The 24,398-nt window shown below is 41.4% G+C and overlaps 1 long non-coding RNA gene across 1 annotated transcript in view; it reads left to right on the forward strand.

Annotated features, from left to right (window-relative positions):
- LOC122465039 overlaps window positions 1–16,744 on the forward strand; it is a 179,098-nt gene extending 162,354 nt beyond the window's left edge. Inside the window, exon 3 of the long non-coding RNA XR_006289568.1 lies at window positions 14,006–16,744. This is a non-coding gene — a long non-coding RNA (uncharacterized LOC122465039). The remainder of the gene's footprint in view (window positions 1–14,005) is intronic.
- The last annotated feature ends 7,654 nt before the right edge of the window (window positions 16,745–24,398 follow it).

Here is a 24,398-nt window from a genome sequence, read left to right on the forward strand (position 1 = left end):
ACCAGTTGGGTCCTCCCTGGATAGAAGGCAGGCCCAACACCGGACTATTTGGGTTCATTGGAGACCAGCTAATGCTTAAGCCAGGCCATGGCAGGGTGTCTCCCACACCTGAGTGGAAGGGTAGAGTCTGAGTGCTGAACCTAGAGGGCAAGTGGGCGAATAACCTCTGAGGGACTGAGAGCTTAGCCTAGCTGGGATAAAGACTCATTTATTTTGTGTCCAAGTACTTGTGAACAATGAATAATATGATCTGGGGGTGCATGTGCGGTGGTCTGTATCTGTGAAGGTAAGTATGGTGATACGTGGGTTTCTTGTATATATCTTTAGCTATGGAACCCTTCAGATAACTAATGTCCAGGAAGTTGATGCTGGTGTGAGTGTGTTCTAGAGAGAGTCTGATGGATGGGTGGTGATGGATGAAGTTGTATTGGAAATCTCTGAGGTAGTTTAGGTTGTCTTTCCAGAGGATAAAAATATCATTGATGTATCTCAGGAATCCACTTATTTCATCGTGCATTTGTCCAGAAATTCTTCCTCAAGGTGGGCCATGAAGTGGTTGCCATATTGGGGAGCTATCCTAGTGCCTAGGCTGTTCCACATTTTGGACAAAGTGTTTGCTATTGAATGTAAAATTGTTATGGGTGAGGATGAAATGGATCAGTTTGTTGTGTTTGGGGTGGATATTTGAGTGTTGTCTAGTGTCTCGTTGATATTTGAGGCATACAGTAATTCTGTCATTGCGAGGGATGTTGGCATATAGGGAGGTGACTTCTGTGGTGGCAAGGATGGTGTTCTGAGGGAGATTGTTAATGTTGCAGAATTTCTGGAAGAAGTCTGGGATACAGACTTTAACCCGCCTTCACCAGGTATGGATGCTCCACCAGAGAAGTAGATTGCATCATGGAATGGGCCACACACAAATACCCTGAGGGAACCTGCTTCAATACAGTGGGGGAAAAAAAAACCCCTGACCACACGCCTCTACTTGTCAGCTATCACCCCATGCTGGCACCCATATGTGGAGTATCATTAAACAATTACAACCCATAGTTGATGGGGACCACATCATGAAAGAAATCTTTCACAAACCCCTTTTTGGGTCTTCAAACATCCGAACACAGCTAAGCTCATCAGCAGAAGCAAGCTCCCCACAGACTAGGATGCACCATCTCAAAGGGACACCAGCTCCTGTCTTAATAACAGGTTCAAAACCTGTAGACCTGTCTCCATTGTTACAATGATCAATACCCCTTACAATGCACCTTTCAAGATCCATGGGTCCTACACATGACTATTACATCTTGTGGTGTACCTCATCCAGTGCACTAAACAACCATGTGAGTGAAACCATACTAAGATCTTGACTGAACTCTCACAGAAAAATGATAAAAGACAAAAACACCATATCACCTGTGGGTGAACAATTTTTACAGAATAATCACTGCATATCTAACCTCTCAGCAGGGCCGGCTCCAGGCACCCGCGAAGGAAGCAGGTGCCTGGGGCGGCCAATAGAAAGGGGCGGCACTCCATCTGTCATTGGGGCGGCACGGGCCTTCGGCGGCAGGCCGTGCAGTCCCTCTCTTCCTCTTCTGCGTCACTTTGGCGGCAGCTCAACCAGGCTTGGTTTTTTTTTGTTTTTTTTCCTTCGCCGCTTGGGGCGGCAAAAAAGCTGGAGCCGGCCCTGCCTCTCAGTCCTCTGACTCAAAGGAAACCTACACAACATCTTCAAAAGATGAGCCTGGGAGCTTAAATTCATAACTTTGATAAACACCAAAAATCATGGACTTAATAAAGATACTGGATTTATGGATCATTATAACAATCTGTAACCTACTAATCCTCCTTTGTCCTATGACTACAGCTGTTCACTACTTACTTCACTTTAATTCTCTCTTGCAATGTATGTTGTCTTCCCACCTTTATTTAGCTGTGGCACTGAGTACCTTTCCCAGGCCTGAAGAAGAGCTCTGAGTAAGAAGCTTGTTTCTTTCACCAACAGAAGTTGGTCCAATAAAAGATGATATCTCCGCCACCTTGTCTCTCTATTGTCCTGGGACCAACATGGCTACAAACACCCTGCAAACATGAACTACTTAAAGCAGTGGTCCTCAAACTTTTTAATTTGTGCCCCTCCCTTACCATCTGTGTGTACCCCCTACCCCCAGCCATGGTTGGGAGCAGGGCCAAAGTCAGGGATGGGGTCAAGGCTGGGGCCGGAGTCATAGCTGGGCCGGGGCTGCAGCTGGGGACAGGACCAGAAGCAGAACTGCAGCCAAGCCAGGAGCAAAGGGCTAAGGCTGGGGTCGGGGCTGGGAGTGGAGCCTTGGCTGGGAGCTGGGGCTGGAGCAGAGCTGGGGTCAGAGCGGGGCTGGATGACACTCCCTCCCAGCCCTCTCTTGGGGGCTGGCTTGGGTCCTGTTGGGGCTTCCTGAACCTATCTCTGTGCCCCCTCAGTTTGGGGACCACGGACTTAAAGAATTCAAACAAATTATTGTAGGAAATATTTTCTATTATGTGAGCAGCAGTCGTTCTATCAGACTTTGACAGATCACCAGGTTTCACTAAGAACTGACCTTCCTTGTACCCATTATAATTTTGGCTGGGCCTGTTAGTTGACTTTCATTATAAAACTTTGTCTCCTAATTTTATGCCTTCCAAAATATAATTGAGTAGCTAATTTGTATATATAAAAAAGCTGTATATTCGAGAATTTCAAAGTACTCATTCCAAATTATATTACCTTCACATTTAGCACATTTTTGGTTAGCAAATTGTCTGTGAACCCCCAAAACGTTGTTGTTTGTTTGTTTTTATTCCCCAAATAGTTGGGATGAATAATCTTCAAACTAAGGAAAATCTGTCAAGTGTCTGCTTCCACTTATTTGCTACTAAGGGTTTATTTTGTATGGTTAGTTATCTCCATTTAGGTATTATTGGACTAATAATCATCGGTGGTGAAATTAGTGCATTCTTCTGGGATTAACAAACATTTTCATGATTGGGGGTGGGTGTCTAAATTCTTGTGAGAAGTGAATAATACGGTCCAATGAATCACAGTATCTGAACTTGTTGCCTTTCTTTGTGAAAATATTAGTGGATTAGATTCTTAAAAAAATAAAGAACAGGGTGGTATGAATAGTCTGATACTCCTCAGCCATCATATTTCAATCAATAGAAAAGTAACGGCAACAGTAAAAGCTATCAAGTTTCTCTTACTCCTGTTCACAGGCCTGGACCAATCAGAGTTGCATGCAGTCTTAATGCATACAAATAGTAGTCTTTCCTATACATCTTTTCTGGTAGCATCAGAAGGGATGCTAAACCGAGACAGATAGAAAAACAAATTGTCCCTTCACCAGTCTTTCCTATCTGTCTGCCAAAGCACCTGATCAGACTGAGGAGAGAATAAACCCTTTCTTCAGCATGGCACTATTATGGGGATGTTGAAATCTGACCTTATCCAACTGTGCATACAATACATTGGAGGACATGAGTCTTTTTTCCGGAGAATCTAAATCGCCTGAGCTAACCTCACTATGTAACCCTGTCATTCAGCTAATATACTTGAGGGGTGCTTCCAGGGAGTAACTCTTGTGGATAGTTCATCCTGTTCTATGAGCCAAACAGTGTTAAAAAGCGTTTAAATATCTAAACTCTGAATGTTGTAGTGCACTGCTATGTTGCTCTACCTCTGTCCAGGGACTGACTGTAGCTACAAGAAAGATGATCTCTCTTCTGAGCTGTTACTGTCACTTAGCATATGTCTGTGCTGCAGTTTGAGGTCTGATTGCAGCTTGGGTAGATCTTTACCAGTGATAGCATGGCTAAAAATAGCAGTGTGTGGATGTGGTGGTGGCATGGGATGGCCAGGTGGCTGTACAAGCATGATGGAGACCCTGGGTACCTACTTACTTTGCTGAAGCCTACACTGCTGCACCTACAATGCTATTTTTAGACATTGTAGCATAGGTAACATTATTGCATGTATGTCTACCAGAATTGCAAAACTTAGATTGCCGTGTGAATATACCTTTAGACTCCCCTCCATGCAACTTCCTAGCTACAGTGACCAGAAGTAAAATCTCAATTTCCTTTGGCCAATATGAAGGGGCATTGCCTTCCATTGTATTGAATTCTTAACTCGACCTTTCTAGGTATTACAGTGTTTCAGCCATGAGCTTTGTTTAAATTAACTGAGTGGTGGTTCTTCCTTTGTGTCACTTTATACTAGGGGTCGGCAACCTTTCAGAAGTGGTGTGCCGAGTCTTCATTTATTCACTTTAATTTAAGGTTTCGTGTGCCAGTAATACATTTTAACGTTTTTTAGAAGGTCTCTCTCTATAAGTCTATATATTATATAACTAAACTATTGTCATATGTAAAGTAAACAAGGTTTTCAAAATGTTTAAGAAGCTTCATTTAAAATTAAATTAAAATTCTGATCTTACGCCGCCAGCCCGCTCAGCCCGCTGCCAGCCTGGGGTTCCGTTCACCTAGGCCGGCAGCAGGCTGAGCAGGTCCTGCGGCCGGGACCCTGGCTGGCAAGGGGCTGGCAGCCAGAACCCCGGGCTGGCAGCCAGAACCCCGGGCTGGCAGCCAGAACCCCGGGCTGGCAGCCAGAACCCCGGGCTGGCAGCCAGAACCCCGGGCTGGCAGAGGGCTGAGCAGGGCTGGGACCCCAGACTGGCAGTGGGCTGAGCGGCTCAGCCCGCTGCCACTCAGCCCGGTGTCGGTCTGGGATTCAGTCCGCTGGCTCCTGCCAGCCAGGGTTCCGGCTGCTGTCCCCACTCAGCCCGCTGCCAGTCTGGGATCCCGGCCCTGCCCACAGAGAGTGGGTACCTACCTTCTCCCTGGTTCTAGCCCAGTCTCTTCCTCTCTCTCTGCACTGAGCTGAGGGTGGGAGTGCACTGAGCACAGGGCTAGGGGTGAAGGAGCAGGCTGGGAGTTGAGGTGTAGGGTCTGGCTAGGAGCTAGAATGAGGGAGGGGGCTCAGGGTTGGGGCAGGAGGTTTTGGGGTGGAGTGCTTACCTGGACAGCTCCCATTTGGTGCGAGGGGTGCAGGTGGGAATGTGCGGGTGGAGAGGGGGGTGCAGGAGCTCCCGTTTGGTGCTCAGGGTGGGGGTGGGAATGTGGGGGGTGCAAGAGTCAGGACATGGGGTGTGTGTGGGGGGGGCTGGGGGTGTGTGAGGAGGGTGCAGGAGTCAGGGCAGGGGCCTGGGGGTGTGGGCTGGAGTTGTGGGGGTGCGCCCAGCCCCTTGCCCTGAGCAGCTCACGGCACGGGGCTGGAGGAGATATGCCCTGATTCCACCCCCCGTCCCCACCGACCCGTCCCCACCTCTTCTCCGTCTTTTGCCCGGAGCAGCAAGTGCGCTGCAGCTCCGCTTCTCCCCCTCCCTCGCAAGGGCCATCAGCTGATCGGCAGCAGGGAGGGAGAGGAGGAGGGGCAGGCACCCAGCATGCTGGGGGAAGAGGCGGGGGAGGGGGGGACCTTGCCTGCCCTGCAGCAGCCTCCGGCAGGACCAAGCTTCTTCACCCTGCCCTGGGGGGCGTGCGGAGAAGAGCGGGCCGGGGCAGGCAGGATTTTTAATGGCACGCTCCTGCCTGCCGGGGTCCCGGCCTAGGTTCAGCAGTGGACTGAGCAGGGCCAGCGGCTGGGACTCAGCAAGCAGCAGCGTGCCATTAAAAATCGGCTCGTGTGCCGTCAGTTGCCGACCCCTGCTTTATACCCTGAGACTTACCCAGGCAGCCAAGGAATGGATATTTTATGGAACTGAGATTCTGTGTTTTGTCAAACTCTTCTCCATTTCTCAGTTGCCCCCTTTCCTCCCAGCTTCAAGAGGAGGCATCTAATGTTCCCTGTTTTATGGCACCTACATGCAGGCAGCTTCTATCAAGAATAAGGAGGCTTGTGGTGCTAATGCTTCGGTGCTGGTACAGATGGAAGGCTTCCTGCGGCAGATAAGGCACTTGCAGTATTATGCAGGCTGCTCATCTAAACCTAGCACTGCATGCCACGCATACTCTAACACAGAGTTTCTCAACTTTTTTGATACCGGGGACCAGCAGCTGCCTACCTAAACTCTGTCAGGGAGCTCTCAGGTACTGGTGCCGGTCCATGGACCGATCATTGAGAAATACTGCCCTAGAGCAACCATCTGACCAACTTGTGAGCAGACTTCATGCTATCTGAACAGATGGGCCTGGGTGTAAGGTGCCAGGGGAGCCCATACGTTTCTAAATCGTGAATATTAAAGACAGGATTCTCGGCCAAGAATGCGCAAATGATTCTGTTCAAGTCTGACATGCCTGTGAAGATTAAATGGTGGAAAAAATGCCAATGCGCAATTAAGGATGTTTGGTGGTATGTTGTCCTCTTGCAGAATACTGAGCTGAGCAAAATTCCAACTTCTTAGAACTAGGAAACACACGGTTAAGGTTTCATATTTCTGCATCTTTGGGATGGCACCGTAAAGGGATGCATCGGGGCATGTCTGAAAGAAGGCAGAGTTAATGTTGCATGGACAATCTTAACTGCATTTCCTGGTTTTCAGAAATTTTGTTCAACTCAGCATTCTGCCAGGGGATGACATACCACCATGCAACTTTAACTTTGTGTTAAGTTATTTTTTTGACCGGTATCACATGAGTAGTTTAATCTCTAGCTCTGAGAAAAAACAAAACAAAAAATACCTAGAAACTTTTTGCAAAATAGATATTTTTTCAGGGCTTATATTTCCACAACCCCAGCTCAAATGGCCCCAAATTCGGGTCACTAACCCTGTCCTGTACTATCCTGAGGCACGCCAAATTTCAAAGCAATTTAATTAAGCATTTTGATTTTAGAGGCTTTAGAAGGGTTGACTTTTAAGCACAAGTCATGATGCAACCTTAACTATAGCGACGCTTCTCCAGTATAATATGCCATTGTCAAGTACAATTTGAATTAATGTTTAAAACAGTGCAATTGCAGCAGTATAAACTGAATTGCTGGTTTGATCTGGATATTATAGTGTATTGTTCTGGAGCTGAGATTATAGTGTATTATGCTGCGCTGAACATTAGCGGTTTAAGGTTAGTAGCCTCCACAAATCTTTGTGTACTGCAGATTTTCTGAAATAATAATGTTCCTCTAATCTACCTGAGATTGTGATGAATAGGTCAACGAAGTGTAAACATCTGTTGGTCAGCCTCCCATGGGCTTCCAGAGGTGGAAGAAAGAATACAATCAGAAGTTAGAGAGAGAGAAGTATAATGGACTGTCTCCTGTAGTATAATTTCAAATGCTTTGTGTAGTCCATTTTTAGGAGGAATGGCCTATATTGGGGGAGAAGTCGCTCAGATATGTAAAATGTCTGGAACTATAGGGGCATGGTGACTAAGTCAAAATATTTACGATTTTAGCATTTTGGGGGAAGAAAAAAATTATATCCTTTAAAAATGTATATGGTATAATATGCTTTCTTAAAATAAATAACAATTGCATGAACTGCAACAAATTTATTCTCTTATAAAGAATACTGTTTATTTAACGTCACATAATTTTGCATGCTACCATAGAAACCCCATGACACTGATCTAAAAATACATGAAAGTAGATGTGTATTTTGTTACAGCATTTTCAGTCAGCTAAACAATGGTGATGTCCCAACCACTCAATGGTTTTTATCAGTCAGCTATTGGGGCAAGGGTAGCGGGGGGTGGGAGAGGAAAGGGATGCCTAATAAAGGAGCAATATAAAAAAGATTTGTTACAGAATATAGAAGTAGTAAGTGACGGAAGTGTACAAATATGGTATATGACAGCAAAGCTCTTGCAGTTTTATGCCACCATGTGATAATTTAGAATCTGTTTCTCCCAATACATTTGAAAACTTATTAAAAAATAAATAATCTTCACCTGTGAGGCATGTTCCTTGGGAGAAAACAACCCTTGGCAATTTTAGTTTTAGTTGAGTTAAATGGTAAATAGTTATTAGTAACCAAGGGTCTGACATATAAATATTTTATAAAAGTAATAGTCTTTCTGAGCACTGGTACAGTGCACAATATTTTCTTCTTTTCTCAAAACTACATTTTGCTTCAGTGTTGGCCAAGTTTACCATCTGGTGTCTCAGAGATGCTAGCAGGATCCCAACTAAATCAACACATCCCCAAGTTCCTTGACCGGGGCTATAGTAAAATGAACGGAAATCTCCCACAATATGTAATATTTAGGAGAATGAATCACATACGTTTGAAAAATCAGTGAAGACCATGATTTCTAGTTTGTCATGAGTGCCTTGCACCAGGAATTTAAATTGGAGTTCTGAAGCCTTCACAAAAATGTCTGTGCTCACTGAGCTCTAACAATGATGTGAAAAATTGCTAGATAACAGCCTGAACATTTCCAGACTCTGCTGACATTGTGAGGGTGAGAACTGACTAGTTTCACTCCCATGGCATAATAACCTACAATGAAATGCAAAGTAGTCTGCTATGATTATAATAAAAAAAGCAACCCTTTGAAAAGAAACCTTGGTAAATCTTCACTCAGTGCTGCTGCTGCTTTATTTTAACTTAAAAAGGGGTGGTTATGTCCAAGAGGGAGATTAGCTGCTAAAATAAACATGGATATATCTACAAATGGAGTTTTGTTGATGCTATTTCCGTGAATACTTTTGTATGCCAAGGGGCTAAAGAACTTTATTTTTGTCTGCCCTTGTAGATTTAGCAGAAATATAGCACCTTTATGATGCATTTGTTTTAATAATGTGGTAAAATATAATATAGTGGATAATAGGTTTTAGACCGATCTGACATTCTTCATTTACTAATACAGCACCATAAGTCAAAGGAGGGAAAAATACTTTTCTGAAGGATTTACATTCGGTCTATCTGATACAAGGTTTACGTGTTCTGATTTTGTTGACCAAGGTGACTTCATCTGTCTGTTCAGTTATGTTTGCCTGGTGCTGCATGCACTGCTGCTTAGCAAAAATATACCAGGTGTCCGGTGTACTAATATTCTTATCTGGTATATTAATATCCTTGATATTAAAATGTTATGGAGAATTGAACTGAATTTCCTTTGGAGGCCACTCCTAGATCACTCAGTCACTGCAGGGTAATACCCTTTCTGCTAGGAGAAAAGCAGTGCATTTCCACAGAACTCAGTGACTGTTGGCCTGGGAACTCAGAAAGAAATAGTTTTAGTTTTCTAGTTTTTCTTTTATCCATTTTGTCCACAGATATCCTTATCTTCTGGATTTTAGATAAGATTTCTATTTCTTGGCTTGGAATGCATGGTCTTTTAAAAAAGCAATATGAAGTTTGTATGCATAACTCATTTGCAACATGAAGCCACTTGTATTTCTGTCTGTCTAAGCATTTTTAGCACATGCATTGCTGTGGTATCTAGGTACTCTATATAATAAGAAAATAGAAATGATCTCAATAGGAGATCAAATTGCATCTCCCATCCCTCATTTTAGCCTCCTTCTTGAAGTAAATAAGCCTGTGTGAATGTCTTCCAAGAGAAATAACATTTGACTACTTTCAGACTTCAGAATTGAAGGAAGGTCTGTGAAAAGAAATGGGTCTTACAACAGCAGGCGCACATGGGGCTAATCTTTTTCAGTGATGTTATCACTCTGTAGTTTGGGTGATGTATATTGAGATTCCCTCCAAGACTTTCTCCACTCAGTTTATCCAGAACACCTCATCCAGCCCTGGGAGAACACCATATCCAATTCTCTGGAATCCAAAAACTCAGTTTGAATCTGGTCTCATCAGTGAGGTTTCTTTATTGGCATTTCATAAAGCTACACCTGCGGTGATCAGGCTCAGGTGTAGGGGGCGTGGGTTTTGTCCACAAACTCCAAAGTACGTAATTATAAATCCGATTATATACATATTGTAAAGCAGACTAACACATGTACATTACACTGTAAATTGTATCACACACTTTGATTGGCTTAGTAATTTTGTGAATCAATCCCTGTATAGATCAAGAGCTAACTATGCACTACCAATTGTGCTAGTATGCGAAGCTGCAGCTGCATGCTTATCACACATTACTCTTCTTCTTACTATTTCTTTATCTGCTAGCTACATATTCTTTACAAGGCCACTTGTGAATTCATGCTTTGTCTATTGTCTTTGTCTGTTGTTAACCTCTGTTCCCTTACTTCTGATTTCTTTCATTGTTCATGCAAGGCCAATAATGTACTGCAGGGTGCAATAACTGGATGATTGCGATTAAGGCAACTAGTGTTTGTGTCCCAAACTATATTAAACTGATTTTTTTAAAGAAGCATTAGTGGTGGTTTTAACATTTTTCTCTCATGGTGTCCCTGAGAGGCAGATTTAAGGTTTTTTTGGGTGCCATCTAACTCTACATTTCCATACCTTAATACGTTTGGGTTTCTTTTATGTTTAACCTTACCTTTGTATTTCTAGGTTTGTAATGCATATTTTGGGGATAAATACAAGATTCTTGTAATGTTGTATACTGACATGTGCTCTGAGCCTTAACTCCAGTTTAACATAATTTAGGTTTTTTTGATCTGAGGATTTTTTGACGTTTCAGCTCAAACAAACAAATGTTTTACAGGTGATATCTGAGCCAGAAAGAAATGAAGCTTTACTTGCTGATCCCAAGATGAGTTTGCAGGGCTGGCAGTTACGGGGGGAATCTATACTTAAACTGGGCGGATTGGATATGGAGTCTCATGAGAGATAATAAACATGGGAATTCAAGAAGCCATTTTTGTAGCCAGTGAGTCAGTTTTCAGCATGTAGTATAATTATACTTCATGGTTTTATAGATATGTTATACAGAAGAGGAGGAAACTAATAAGAAAACTGGCTACAGTATGTGGAATATTATTATTTCGTAGAGAATTAACTTAATAGGAAATTTATTTTTTTGTTCCAGCAATTCTAACCAGAAATGTTTATATTATGACTCATCAAATTAAAGCTTGCACTTACTGATTCACAAGAGCACTGGCTCCTGTGAGCCTCACTGCTGCAAGATGTCTGATATTACAATGCTGGTTAGAGAACTGGAACAGTGGGTTATGAGACATAGTAGCTCTTGAAAGAGAAAGGGAAAAACACCCCAAGTTCATTACTGTCTGTTGTACCCATAATTGCATGGTGCAGTTGATGATTATGTGGGGAGGAATCTGAAAAGGAGCTATTTGTGACCTTGAGCATGGCTAGGGGCCATTTCAGTGTAGTTTAGGGTCAGCCTGCTTCCTTTGGCCCCCAGGTGGCCAGCTGGGGATAGTCAGAGTGAAGTCTGCTTTGATCCTTTCTTGCTCAGGCATGTTCTGAGAGAGTGGTGTTGAGCCAGTTAAACTGCCCAGTGAATCCTATTATGTAAGGGGAATCCAAAGCTAGGAGTTGCCAGCTTTCTGCCCTCTTTGTCCATCAGAGGAAAGGGGCCAGTCCAGGGCCGAGGACTGAGTTACTTGCTCTTTATTTTTAGAGTTCAATTGACAGATAATGTGGACTAGCAGGGTGTAATGGTACTCTATTAAAGGGTATAGAGAAGCAGTGCTGGGGATAGGTACAGTCCAATATTACTATTTATGTGATATGGCCTGGCTTTACATGGTACTTCTTCAGTCTCATGATATAACAAATATGTAATTTTTGTCCCATTTCCTATGGCTTGTTTCTCCTCTTAGCTCAGGTTGCTTATCTGAGTTTTCTTGATATATCAAGAATAAACACAGTGTGCACATTTATTTTTTTATAAATATGGCTTTGTCATATGTACTTTGTAATTTTGTTTTGATTTAATAACAATTGTTAGTGCTTTCCCCGCTTCATACAATAATTAAGAAAGAAAGGTACTTGAGTAAATACAGAATTTTAGTCTGAATATGTGATTGTTGTATCACTAAAGACACAGATTGGCTGTCCTAGATTCTTAAGGCCAATTATTTTAAAATCAAGTATATTTCATGGTCAGTGTTTCCAGAAAGGCTATGAGCCATTACATAATATATTTTTCTTGATTTATTTCATTACGGTCACTTTTCATATTACCTTCCAGTCCAAAGAGCTGGGATTGGTGGTGTAGTGGGGGACCAGGGGCTAAGACAGGCTCCCTGGCTCCATGCAGCTCCTGGAAGTGGCCACCAGGTCCTTGTGGCCCCTAGGCCCAGGAGCGGCCAGGGAGGCTCCATGCGCTGCCCTTGCCCCAAGTGCTGGTTCCACAGCTCGCGTTGGCCGGGAACCATGACCAATGGGAGCTGTGGGGTCGGTGACTGCAGGCGTGAAGGCAGTGTGCGGAGCCTCCCTGGCCACCTATGCGCCTAGGGGCTGCAGAGACCCGGCGGCCACTTCCTGGGAGCTGCAGTCACCACTGGTATCCCTGCACCCCAACTCCGTGCCCCAGCCCAGAGTCTCCTCCCACATCCAAACTCCCTCCTGGAGCCTGCACCCCACACCTACTCCAACTCCCTGCCCCAGCCCTGAGCCCCCTCCTGCACCCCAAACCCCTCATCCGCACTCCCAGCCAGAGGCCCCTCCCACACCCCACACTCTGCCCCAGCCCTGAGCCCTTCTCCACACTCCAAACCCCTCATCCTCACCCCCAGCCAGAGGCCCCCCCCCACACTCTGTCCCAGCCCAGAGCCCTTCTCAGCACCCCAAACCCCTCATCCACAGCCCCAACCTGGAGCCTGCACCCCCAGCTGGGCCCTAACCCCACTCCTACACTGCAGCCTCCTGCCCCAGCCCGGTGAAAGTGAGTGAGGGTGGGGGAGAGTGATAGATGCAGGGAGGGGGGGTGAAGGAGTGGGGGCAGGGCCTTGGGGAAGGGGTGTTTTGGTTTTTGCCATTAGAAAGTTGGCAACCCAATCCCCTGGTCATGTTTTAGTCCCCTCTGCACTGAAATCAGACAGCTTCCTCCTCCACAGTGCATGAATGCCAGAAGTGGGGTAATTGAGAGCACAGTAAGACAGGCTCCCTGGTCTTATTTCCAGCGCCCAGCCTCACTCTTTCATGGAGAAGCAACTACAGTGAAAATTCAGCTCAGCTGTTCTGTGGGGGCGGCACATGTACAGTTTAGTCAGCACAAGCAGTTGAGAAGCCTGAGCATGCTCAGTGAGGACAGAATCTTCTGAGATTTTAGTTGTAAAGCTCTATTAAGTCTCTTCTGAGCATGTGCAAACTGCAGTTTTTCAGACTTATACTTGGCCAGATATGAGTGGATTTTAATTGGCCATCCCCTACTAAATTTCAAGTCCGTGCTCCAAAGCATGGGGGTACCCAATAAAAATAGGCAAAATAATGTATCTTTCCCTAGCCTGGTTCTTGGAAATGGCTGAAGTGCTTAGTTGAAATTCACTGGTGGTCAGGGAATTTGGCCTGTCAGAAATATATAAAGTAATAAAGGTTATATATGGCAAGTTGAAGCAGTCTGTGGAGTACAGCAGAAGAAAATACCACTTTGCAGGGGGTAGTTAGAACAAATTCAGGAGACCCCCACCAGCCCACTATGGAGTTAGAACCCTGAGTAGTGCTAGGTTCTTTCAATTTGGAAGTAAATGGCTACCTCTAGCTCTGGTCAATCTGAGGTCATTGGACATTGTCCAGGGGGTACTCTGTGAAGATGTGCAAGAGAAACAGGAAAGAGCTTTGTCCCATTCTCAGTCTCTAGTAATCCATGGAAATACCAGGACATGAATTCAGTCATCCATAATTTCACTTCAGATAGGAGCAATACCAACTTCTCCCTATCCTACTTCTAGCCTCAGAGAACTGGAAACAAACAGCGCAGGGCTCTGTCAGAAACATTTAGCTCCTAAAGGAGGCTTATCTTCACATCCCCATTTACTACCCCATAGACAATTCTTCTGTCTTTTTATGGGTGGCAACTTTTTTCTTTTCTAAACTTTGTTCATTACCGTTTGATCTGACAGTTACTACCAGGGTCTTTTCCAGGATCATGGTGGTATTAATTCTGACTTTATCTTGTTTATTCACTTTTATCTCTTCCTGGACAGTTTTTCTGATTGGGGTCTGTACAAAGAGAAAGTTGAAAGAGTACACAGTGATATGGTTCCTGGAGTATCTTGGATTAATGATCAACATAGACACATGGTGCCAAGGAAGTTCATCATAGATCTGGGGTGAGCATAAGAATACTATCAAGTGCAAGGTCTCATCTCAGAAGAATGTTAACAGAAGGTGAATATGGACATGAAGGAAAACAAGCGGTGTCACAGAAACAAAAATCCAATTCTTGTTGATTCGGAATGCTGATCTACACAAACTTGCTCCAAAGAACCAGAGTTCATATGAGACCTACTGATGCTGCACAGAGGGGTCTGATATTGCAAAGCAAAGCAAAAAAAACCCCTCTAAACTTTCCCCTAGGATTAGACAGATTGAAAATGGATACTTGGATGAAGTGTCATGGACCCTAGAAAGAAGTCAACAAGTAGAATTATGGCTGGTGCAAAATCCGCTTTAGACAAGTGAACCAGGAGGGCCTTGATGTTGGTGTATAAGATAACATCCCTTATTTCAGCCCAACAAAGTCATACAGCATGACCTCCATTCTATTCCGTATAGAACTATGAAGGTACAACCCCAGAAGGAAGTATTATTTTATTTTGTTTATTAAAGTAGATCTTCCATTAGCTACTATCTCCATTAAGACAAGTTTTTGAAGTTGGGAGTTTTCTTTGAGACCCAGTATAGAAAGTTTACTTCAGACAAATAGTCCTCACAATAATTATAGCATTCATTCCCAAAGTAAATTCAACAAATATTGTTCCTTCTGTTAAGTATCAATGTCCAGTCATTAGGAGCACTGACTATCATAGGTTAGAGAAATCATGTCTTCCGCATTGAAATCAGCTGAGAGGTTCCAAGGCCATCAGTACATGTTAACCTAATTCTATATTAAGCTTATTTAATGTTTAGTCAGTCTTTTTTTCCCCCAGAAATATTCTCCATGCCTTAGTGCCCAGGGGAAGATACACAATACGCTTCATTTTGAATTACCATATTTAAATGGTTATTCTGCTTTCCACCTTGGAGAGAGACAGCCATGAAATCCCCACGGTAATGGATCTGTGGACCTTAGCATGATGAAGAATAGAAAAATGTGTCTGCTTACCTGAAAATTTCCTTTTTTGTGTAATAAGGTTCAGAGATTCAGCCCATGTGGATCATCAAGAATAAAGATGGAAATGGACATCTGAAGAATTGGGTTTGTTTTCATTAGGGAGAATTTCACATGCTCTAAGGTTGGAGAAATTGTTGTGGATTTGCCTCAAAATATATTAACACAATCCTGTAATTTAAGAAAGTAGAATTGAATTATGTTAGCTGTGGAAGTTGTCTTGACTGGACATAATTGCAGGAGGTAGGACATTCCTCTGCTGCCAATGACTGGCAGGTCTGATTCTTCCCTCAAGCTGAAAGCAGGCTGAAGAACCCATTGTAATGGATCTGTGGACTTCATTACTTGAAGAAAATAACTTTTCAGGTAATTACAGACAAATTTCTATTTACATAAGTTGAGGATCTGGCCACTGGAACGTTATGAAAAAAGCAAAGGAGACACCTGCTGTCTTTGCCAGTGTTCCTTCTTTCAATAAAACAGGACTGCTTGTGTGCCATTTTGATGAATATAAGAGCTACTATCTTTGCATACATAGCCATTGCATGTGATAATTTAGAAAGTGCTGTGAGATGTATGAAAAAGATATACAATCATTGGTTTCTAATCTACTAGATATCTAATTTCTTAAATTGTCTTGAGTCACTTGCCTCTCTGAACCAGTGATGAACAGAGACATCCTAGAGGCAGTGCAATTGGCCTTCAGAATTCAAGGTGATTGTTACAGTCTAAGATCTTCCAAATATTTATCTTGGATTTGGGTGGAGATATTTGGTTATCTTCTTTGCTAGTGAATGAATGCATTGATATTAAACATCAAAAGATGTGTACTCATAAAAAAATTAAAACTCTTTGGATTCTGAAAAATAAGTACTAGGGATCCTCAGGCTGCTGTTTTCTGGAGTATTTCTGTTTAGAGAGAATGTGAGCTAGTTATCTACCACAACAAAAACTGAGTGACTCCCTTTTTACCCAAATTTTTGCTAGTTAGCAGTTTCCAACCTAGATTCCTGCAGTGTGGAATTAACTTTTTAAAATTGGATTATGCTTTCACCTTCAAAAGTTTGACTATGAGATTTCAAAAGAGGAGTATCTTACAACCTTTCTTTGTAGATAAATCTTTGATCTCTGGAGTATGTTGATGAAAAACAATATAGACTGCAGTAATAGATCTAGTCAATGCCTGGCTCTTGGTTTCTTTTATAAAACTTGCTATGTATATTGCAGGTTTTGTGAGAGCAGTGATATAATCATCCCTTTTAAGTGATTTGTTGTATCCCTAAGATCCAGCATTTTCTTCTCTTATTACATTGACTTTGAATCCTGGGATCATCACATTGTTGGAAAAGCAGTTTCTCTTATTTTTTTAAGAGTTGTTGGCATTCTCCCATCGAAGGCAAACGGTGTTCTCTTCCTGTCTCTCCATTTATATTTGTTAATCTTAATAAATTCTCCAATTTCTTTTGATTCTTCTGTCTGGTTGATACTTTAAATTTATAGTCCAGTACTTTATTTCTTTTGGCAGTTTCCTTCAGCATTTTCTGCTAGATGGCATCTTCTGGGAATCTCATCTGCTAAAGTAGTGCCACTTTTCTGCCAACATTATCTTCAGATGGACAGGAAAAGTTTTTATTGTTTTCCTTTTCTTTCTTCTTAGCTGAATCCCAGTGCTCTGTCATGTTGAGAGCTAGATATGCTTTGGTGACTCAAAGGGAGTGATAAGGATTATATACTGCCCAAATTAAAGCAAAACACTGAAAAGCTGGCAATATTTCACCTTAGTCATGTCTATTTGGAACTGTTGTATCATATGTCTCCTCTCTTGGGTATTTTTACAAGCCCTAAATGGAAAAACATTGGCTTTAGAATTCGCTGAATGTTCAATATTCCTTTATCCCCTTCTCCTCCCTCCGACCCCCAAAAAGCACCTTGAAATAGAACGGCCATGGACTGTGAAGGAATCTAAAACAACTGTGTCATCAAACTCATCATGGGATGCTCTTGAAGAAAGCCAAAGAGGCCATACTTGTGAATGTGTATGAGGCTGTAGACTTTTGTGACTGTTTTAGAAGACTAGGGGGAAAAAACTGAGGAAATGTGTAATTGCCCACCCAATTTGCATGTACAGTTACCATGAGAGCTACACAAAATTGGATAGCTGCTTGCAAAATGTCCAATTCCATGTCTATCTAGATTTCTGCGTGTGCAGTTGCCACATTTGCTTTTGTGATCATAACTGCATATAAATTAGGTGAACAATTGCATACATACCTCGGTATACATAATTGTGTATGTTAAGACCAAGATTCTCACGCACTTTACTGCCTTTTATACTTTCAGTGATATGAAGGGAGATGAAACTCCTCTCCTAAGTATTTCTGTGGCACAGGGGAGTCTATAACCAGCATGGAGCACTACATGGCTGAGCATTGTTGGTTAGCTCATTTAAATTAGCATTGTGTATGTTTTGCAAAGCAGAGCTGGCCATTTTTTTTGTTTAATGAAATTTAATAATTTCTCATTTACTCTGAGATTTCTGTGAAGGCAATGATACAGACATGTTTGTCCATGAACGTATGCACACCTTTGGTGTTGAAGACTGCACATGTCAATTGACTTGTGGCACTGCACAGACAGTCTTTAGAACTCTAGAACATTAAGCACTCTAGATATTAAAAAAAATGTGGTTTCTTAACAATATGGGTTTGTACACCAACTAAACCAAATACATTATGGGAGGTCTGATGAGAAGCAGATTTCAATGGGGAAGGCTCTGAATACAGACCAACAATATTGGAAATGATCATGATCCAGTAAATATGTGAGCAATTAAATCAACACAGTATATATATATTTTTGAGAGGGCACCAACCACTTTCAGACTCATGAATTGATTCCATTTTCTTGTTCAAAATGGCTTTAGAACCCTGACGGTTGTTAAAGTATAAATGCATACATCATAGCACTGGAAAGAAACAGCTGTCTGGCCTCTAAAGCAGTAATTGTATATAATCATGATATAGTGCTTTTCACACATAGATTTCCAAGCATTTTTCAAAGATGGCAAGCATTATTTCTGTTTTACGGATTGGGTAACTGCGTACATCTTTTAATCTCCTTGTGCTTCAAAGTCTCAGCTTGGTCTAGACCCCAGGTTTCGTTACTTCCATCTGTTCCTATCCACTGGATCCCAGTCTTGCTCCTTAAGTACCTAGACGCTCTGAAAGTGGCCGATGAAAAAGCAGTGGTACCCTTTTGGACAGCGACTAACACAGTTTAATTGAGTCAATCAGTGAAATAGGATTTTTCCACTTTTTGGGCATAAAACATGACCACCTGTTTCTATAACCAACAAAAGTATGAAGGAGGCCAAAAATGGAAATAAGTCCCAAATGCTGAGGCACTGAAAATTCTGCTTCTTAATCAATCAACCTCCAATCCTTTTTACATTTATTTTTATTGAAATATTTTGTGGAAAAAATTCAACACACACAGGGAAAATTATTAATGGTTACTCAAAGGAAGTACAAACTGCTATACAAGGAAATAACAGGAAGGGATTCTGTAACAGAGTGGCAGGACTCTTGCGCTAACCTGTCATTAAGGCCCAGTCTGTCCACACAAGATGTACTGATTTAGCTCAATTGATTTAAAAACTGTTGTAGTTAAACTAGTGTAAAGACTTTGTATGGACAGTCATTAATTTGAGAGGTTCTAGAATGACGTAAATAAATGAGAGCAACTTTTGCGTGTAGAGAAGGCCAAGTGTTAGAACCCTGTCTAATAGTGCTGGAGTTGTGTTGACTAATTGTGGCATGTGCAGCTTGTTAATTCAGGATTTCAGGGAGCTGAGAGTGGGTCTCCCAGGAAATGGAACTAGGGAGCCAAGTGAGAGAAGAACTCAGTGGAAATCACAAAGACAGCCAAAGTCTCTGAGGAATTTTAGGTTGAAGTTTATGTTGTGTTAATGAATTGTCAGTTAAATCAAACCCCAGACAGAGAGTGAGTCTATACACTAAACTCTTAGGAGGGGTAGTAATGTGTGCTTTGTTGAGGACAGGGTAGGGATTCAACCTAAAAGAAGTGACAGGAAAAATGAACACTGGACCCTGTACCTCAAGATGGAAGTGATATTATTGAAGGAATCAGTTTAAGCAATACAATGCAGCTTCATTTTCCATATTGTCTTTCACAGAAGCTCTGGCATCCTAAACTTCTGCAGCCCTGACATTAATAGTTTTATTGAATAGTTTATTGAAGTCAACAGGAAGTGCTTATTTAATTAAGAGCAGTAGGTTCAGGCTGTTTGTCATGACATGCTACAGGATTAAATAATACAATTGCAGAGTTATCTGTAAAATATGAAATAGAGGGATAGTGGAATTACAAAATACATAGACTAAGAGAGAGAGGTGGTTTTCCAAATAAGATTTGAAAATAGATCAGTGGTACATGAGGCAGAAAAATACAGGAAAGTTATTTGAATGGCCGGATTGGTAATGGAGAAGATTTCTTTCACCAACAGAAGTTAGAGAGAGATTGTTGGAGAAAATTCCTGGAGACTTTTTAAAATGAAGGGCAACTTTGAACTGGAATATTGAATATTTTTCAGTTATAAATACAAGCATAGTGAGATAGGTGATCATATTTATTATTTGTATTACTGTTGTGCCTAGGAACTATAGTCCAGTTTTTCTACTAAATGTGGCATATTAGCATTCTTGGGGTATACAATCTCAGTTTTAAAGGGCTCTTTACCTTTCTTTTATGTCTTGTTTCATTTCTTCGAACTTGGAGGAATTTACAAGTCTGGAAACAACCTTTTTTGAATTTATTTCTTTACAACTTCTTTCTGTTTGTCCAGGGAAAGCTGATGTAAACCAGCATAGGTCCACTGAAATCTAGTTTCTACTCAAGCTGTTCAGAGAAGGTCACAAGAATATTTTTCACTCTTCCCCTTTTCAAAAGCAGCTTAATTGGTTTGCTCAGCCTTTCCAAACAAAAGCACCTACAGTGGGAGACAAGCCTGGAAAATTTCACCCTTGAAAGCAAAAGTTTTTGAAAAGTAGCTTTTAATGAAAACAGGGATTTACAATGGAAACTGTTATGAAACCTTACCTATGGTGGCCATTGTCATTTCTGCTACAATATTCAGCTTCCTGCATAACTACAGTATTTTCACATTTTCACTGTTCTCACATCATCATCTGTGTGCTGAAACTCTCTTCATTCATAATAAACAGCAGAACTGTTGTCATGAACCTGTTAAAAAGAAAAGCACATACCAAGTAATCATGAACCAAAAAAGTGAAACGAATCAATGCTGTGCTGCAGAAAATCCTAAAAAAGAAACGTGCCTAGTGTATTGGAATACATATTACCAATCTCCCACATCTTTATCTTGTGAAATAGTTATTTATTCATCATCCTCCAACGATGTATTTGGAATTTCCATACATTATCAGTTTAAAAACAACTTTGTGGGGTTTTTTTGTTTGTTTGTCTGTTTTTTTAACCTCCGCATTATGGAGCAAATCTAGTGGTCACACTTTCTAGATTAAAATCACCCCTGTAAACATTTCAGGAATGATTTATTTCCTTATTTCCTGTTCATTTTTGAGACTGAGGTTAGGGCTGTAGCTTTCCTGCTCAAAATCCATGTTCTCTACAAAGAGACTTAGTTCAGACTGAATTTCTAATTAGATATATTAATAGTTTGGCCCTGGTTATGCAAAGATTATCAGTGATTCACTGAAGTTGGAACACATTGTAACCAACCCCAGCACAGCTGCCTCCACTTAAAAATATGCAGAGTAAAATGAAAGAATGGATTATTGACCAGTTGCCCATTAATCTTGCATGATAGAATTAAACAGGAATCATTCATCATTTCATTTTTGAAGAGTTTTAGCAATGTTGATGATAAGCAAAATAGCTACAAAAACCTCCCCAATCCCTCAGAATTGAGAGAGTTAAAATCTGGGGATGTTTGGATAACAGATAATGTGAATAGCAAAATTCTAAGATCGTAAAAGTGAGTTTACATTGTTCTACCTTCTAAATAGAAACTCACAAAAACTCCTATGTAGAGAGAGAGAGAGAGATGTTCACTTAAGAGGCTTATCATAATCCATGTATGTGTATTTTTACAAGTACCAAAAATACCACAAAAGTATTATTCACAAAAGGTATCTTTTGTTGTTGTTGACAACTATTTCCTCCTGCTTAATATTCACTTTTTTGGTGTTATACTCATTGTTGCTTTTTTCTAAAACTGTGGGACAAAATGACTAATCAGCCAATTCCAGGGAGAGAGAGTATATGTGTAATTATTTTTGTGTTTTTAGGCCCTGGCTGCTCCTCTCTACTACTTTGCTTTTTACAGGTTGAGCGGTTACCATTAAGAATATATTTGGCAATAGAAGGCAGATAGTTAATTACTGTTCTGAGTATAGTGAAAATCTCTAGTACTGTAACTCATATCCCATAGGGTGGTAAGAAATTTTTTGTAAATGTTGAGTTTTTCATGGTGGCAAGTACAGCACCCACCTGATACTTAGGAATTTGCTGATGTCAAAAGCCGGGGTGGGACCATGAGCAGTAGAAATACCTAAAGCAGCAAATGCTCCCTGAATAAGACACAAGGCTGTTGTTGGTTTAAGGAGTATCAGCATCATCTTAAAAAACATGAGGAAGGAGGAGCATCTGTGAGTTTTTTAATGTATTTGGTGCAGCCTCTGCCAGTAGAGGGAAGAACTGGTATGGTTGTTCCATAAATCAGTAATGTGAATGCCTATGGAAATGCCTCAAGTTGCAGAGGGGTTTCAACAGAAGTTAAGCCATATTCTTGAGGCACTACCTGGTATCAGATGACACTCATTATTAGAGAATGAAGTAGTAAGAAAGCACATAGTTGTGGCACTACCTAGAGCAGTGTGACATCTGTCCATGTATGGGAAAACATATAGAATAAATCATCCCAGACAAAGGAGATACCAGAGAAAGAAACCGTGAGCAAAGGTGGAGAGATACCACTTAATTTTCACTGGAGAAGAACACCTCGATCACAGGTGCTGATCCATACCTAAAAATAGACCATCATAAGGATTCAACATACTGATGAGCAGAAAGTCAAAAACATTGTTACTGTTCATAGAAAGCTTTTAACACTCGGTCCATTCACTAATTTCCAAAAAAAGATATGAAAGAATCAAAGCAGACAAAACTTTTAACTACACTAGATTTGCCAAGGGGTTCCCACTATTCAGTTAAAATGACAGCATAAGAATGCCACCAATAGGTGAACACAGAAAAAGTTAATTCTCCAACCTCTAAAATACCACTCAGATGAAATACAAACTAAGATTGACAAATTATATGGAGAAACCAGTGACATTTACAGCCCACCAAGAATAGTAAAGTGTATTACATGGCCATCAATTTCAAATATCCCAGGAAGGGAATACTGGAATACAGGAATTGGAAGTGAAAGGAAATACCACCCATTCACTTTTTTTTTTTTTTTTTTTAAAGTACAGCAGGACAGAAACAGCACAGGGAAAACCAACCTTCAAGTAAGAAGAATTTGATGTTGCAAATACCTATTGAACTAGAAACAAAAAAGCCAGTAAGAACAGGATCGGGTATACTAATAAAAACACCAAATCAATTAAAAGCCTTTGCAATGAACTGTAAATGGAAGTGCATCACTGATTGCCTGATTCAGACTGTGAAACCAGACTGCATGGTCGTCTTTGTATTTTTTTAATTGGCATGTTAGTTTAAGGAATACCTTTGTGAGGGTATGTTGATTTATCTCCATATTTTTTCTTTCAGAAATAAGAAAAGATGTAAAAATATAAGGAAATGGAAGTAGAGTGCATTACATTTGTTTGAATGACTAGTTTATTTGCTGAAAAATACAGTTTGTTGACCTGAAACTATTCACATATTTGACCTGATTAGTTTTGGCTGGGAAAAACATCTTCCAGGCTAACAAACTGTGTGTTTCTGTCCCCCTTTGTAGCTCTTTATTGCAGTGGTTATAACACTTGCTTGAGATGTGGGAGACCAAGTTTCAATCCCCACTGTGCAGCAGGGACTTGAACTTAGATCTACCCCCTCGCATGTGAACATCCTAACCAACAGGCAATATGCTATTCTGGAGTGGGTCTCTCTCCGTTTCTCCTATTGAAACTGTTCCACTTTGTATAAAATAGTTCAATATTCATTGGGCCAGAGAGAGAGAGTACACAAGAACATAAGTCCAAAAATGGCCACACTGGGTCAGATCCATAGTTCATCTAACACACTATCCTGTCTTCCAAAAGTGGCCAATGCCAGATACTTCAGAGGGAATGAACAGAACAGGCAATCATGGTGTGATTCCCTCCCCTGTTGTCCACTCCCAGCTTCTGGCAGTAAGAGGCTTAGGACACCCAGAGCGTGGGGTTGCATCCCTGATCATCTTGGATAATAGTTGTTACCCCAGAATCTGACATTCCTGCATGTACCCCAGAATTTGATAATACTGCAGTCAGCAATTTTGTATGTTCAGCCACTGCGAGCTGAAAACCAAACATCACATAGCTAGGAGAATCTTAGACCTTTGTGAGGCAAGGTCGGACAGCTGCATACTTGCAATTTATTAATCAGAATGGGAGGACGGGACAGAAAATTAACTAGTATGGAAGAGAATGAGAGAATAGTGACCTTGGTTTTAAGTGCCCCAACACATTGTCATGACTAGATATGTTTTGATGAGATGAGATGAGTAGTTTCTGCTGAAATTAGGAGAATTGGTGACCCATTATAGGTTATGTTCTTTCTTTGAAGCTAGCTATAAAAGATTAGGCAAAATAATATGCTTTGGAGCAGTCCAAGGAAGCTTCCTTTTCAGCAAGGATCTGACAGCTAAGTTCCCTAGCAGCCAGCTGAAAGGCATGCCCCTCCTCCCCCCACGGAAGGCTGGTTGATGAGTCCTCAAAACCATTTCTTAACTCTAGGAAAATATACTTGTTTTGAAATGCTCTAAATCCTACTACAACAATATATGTGTGTGCATGTGCTTGAGGTCTAATAAAAAAAAAAAGTAGTTTTAGGTGGAAGCACTCCTGCTTGTGACAATTATTTATCAGATGGTTCAAGTTATGTCCCCGTTGATTTATTCCTGACAGCACCTGGAGAGAAACAGTTAAGTTACCACTGCTTTGGGTTCTGAGAAATCACAGGTAACATAGCCATTGATGGACCTATCCTCCATGAAC

The sequence above is a fragment of the Chelonia mydas genome, chromosome 3 (assembly GCF_015237465.2).
Source record: "Chelonia mydas isolate rCheMyd1 chromosome 3, rCheMyd1.pri.v2, whole genome shotgun sequence".
In the NCBI taxonomy this organism is placed as follows: Eukaryota; Metazoa; Chordata; order Testudines; family Cheloniidae; genus Chelonia; species Chelonia mydas.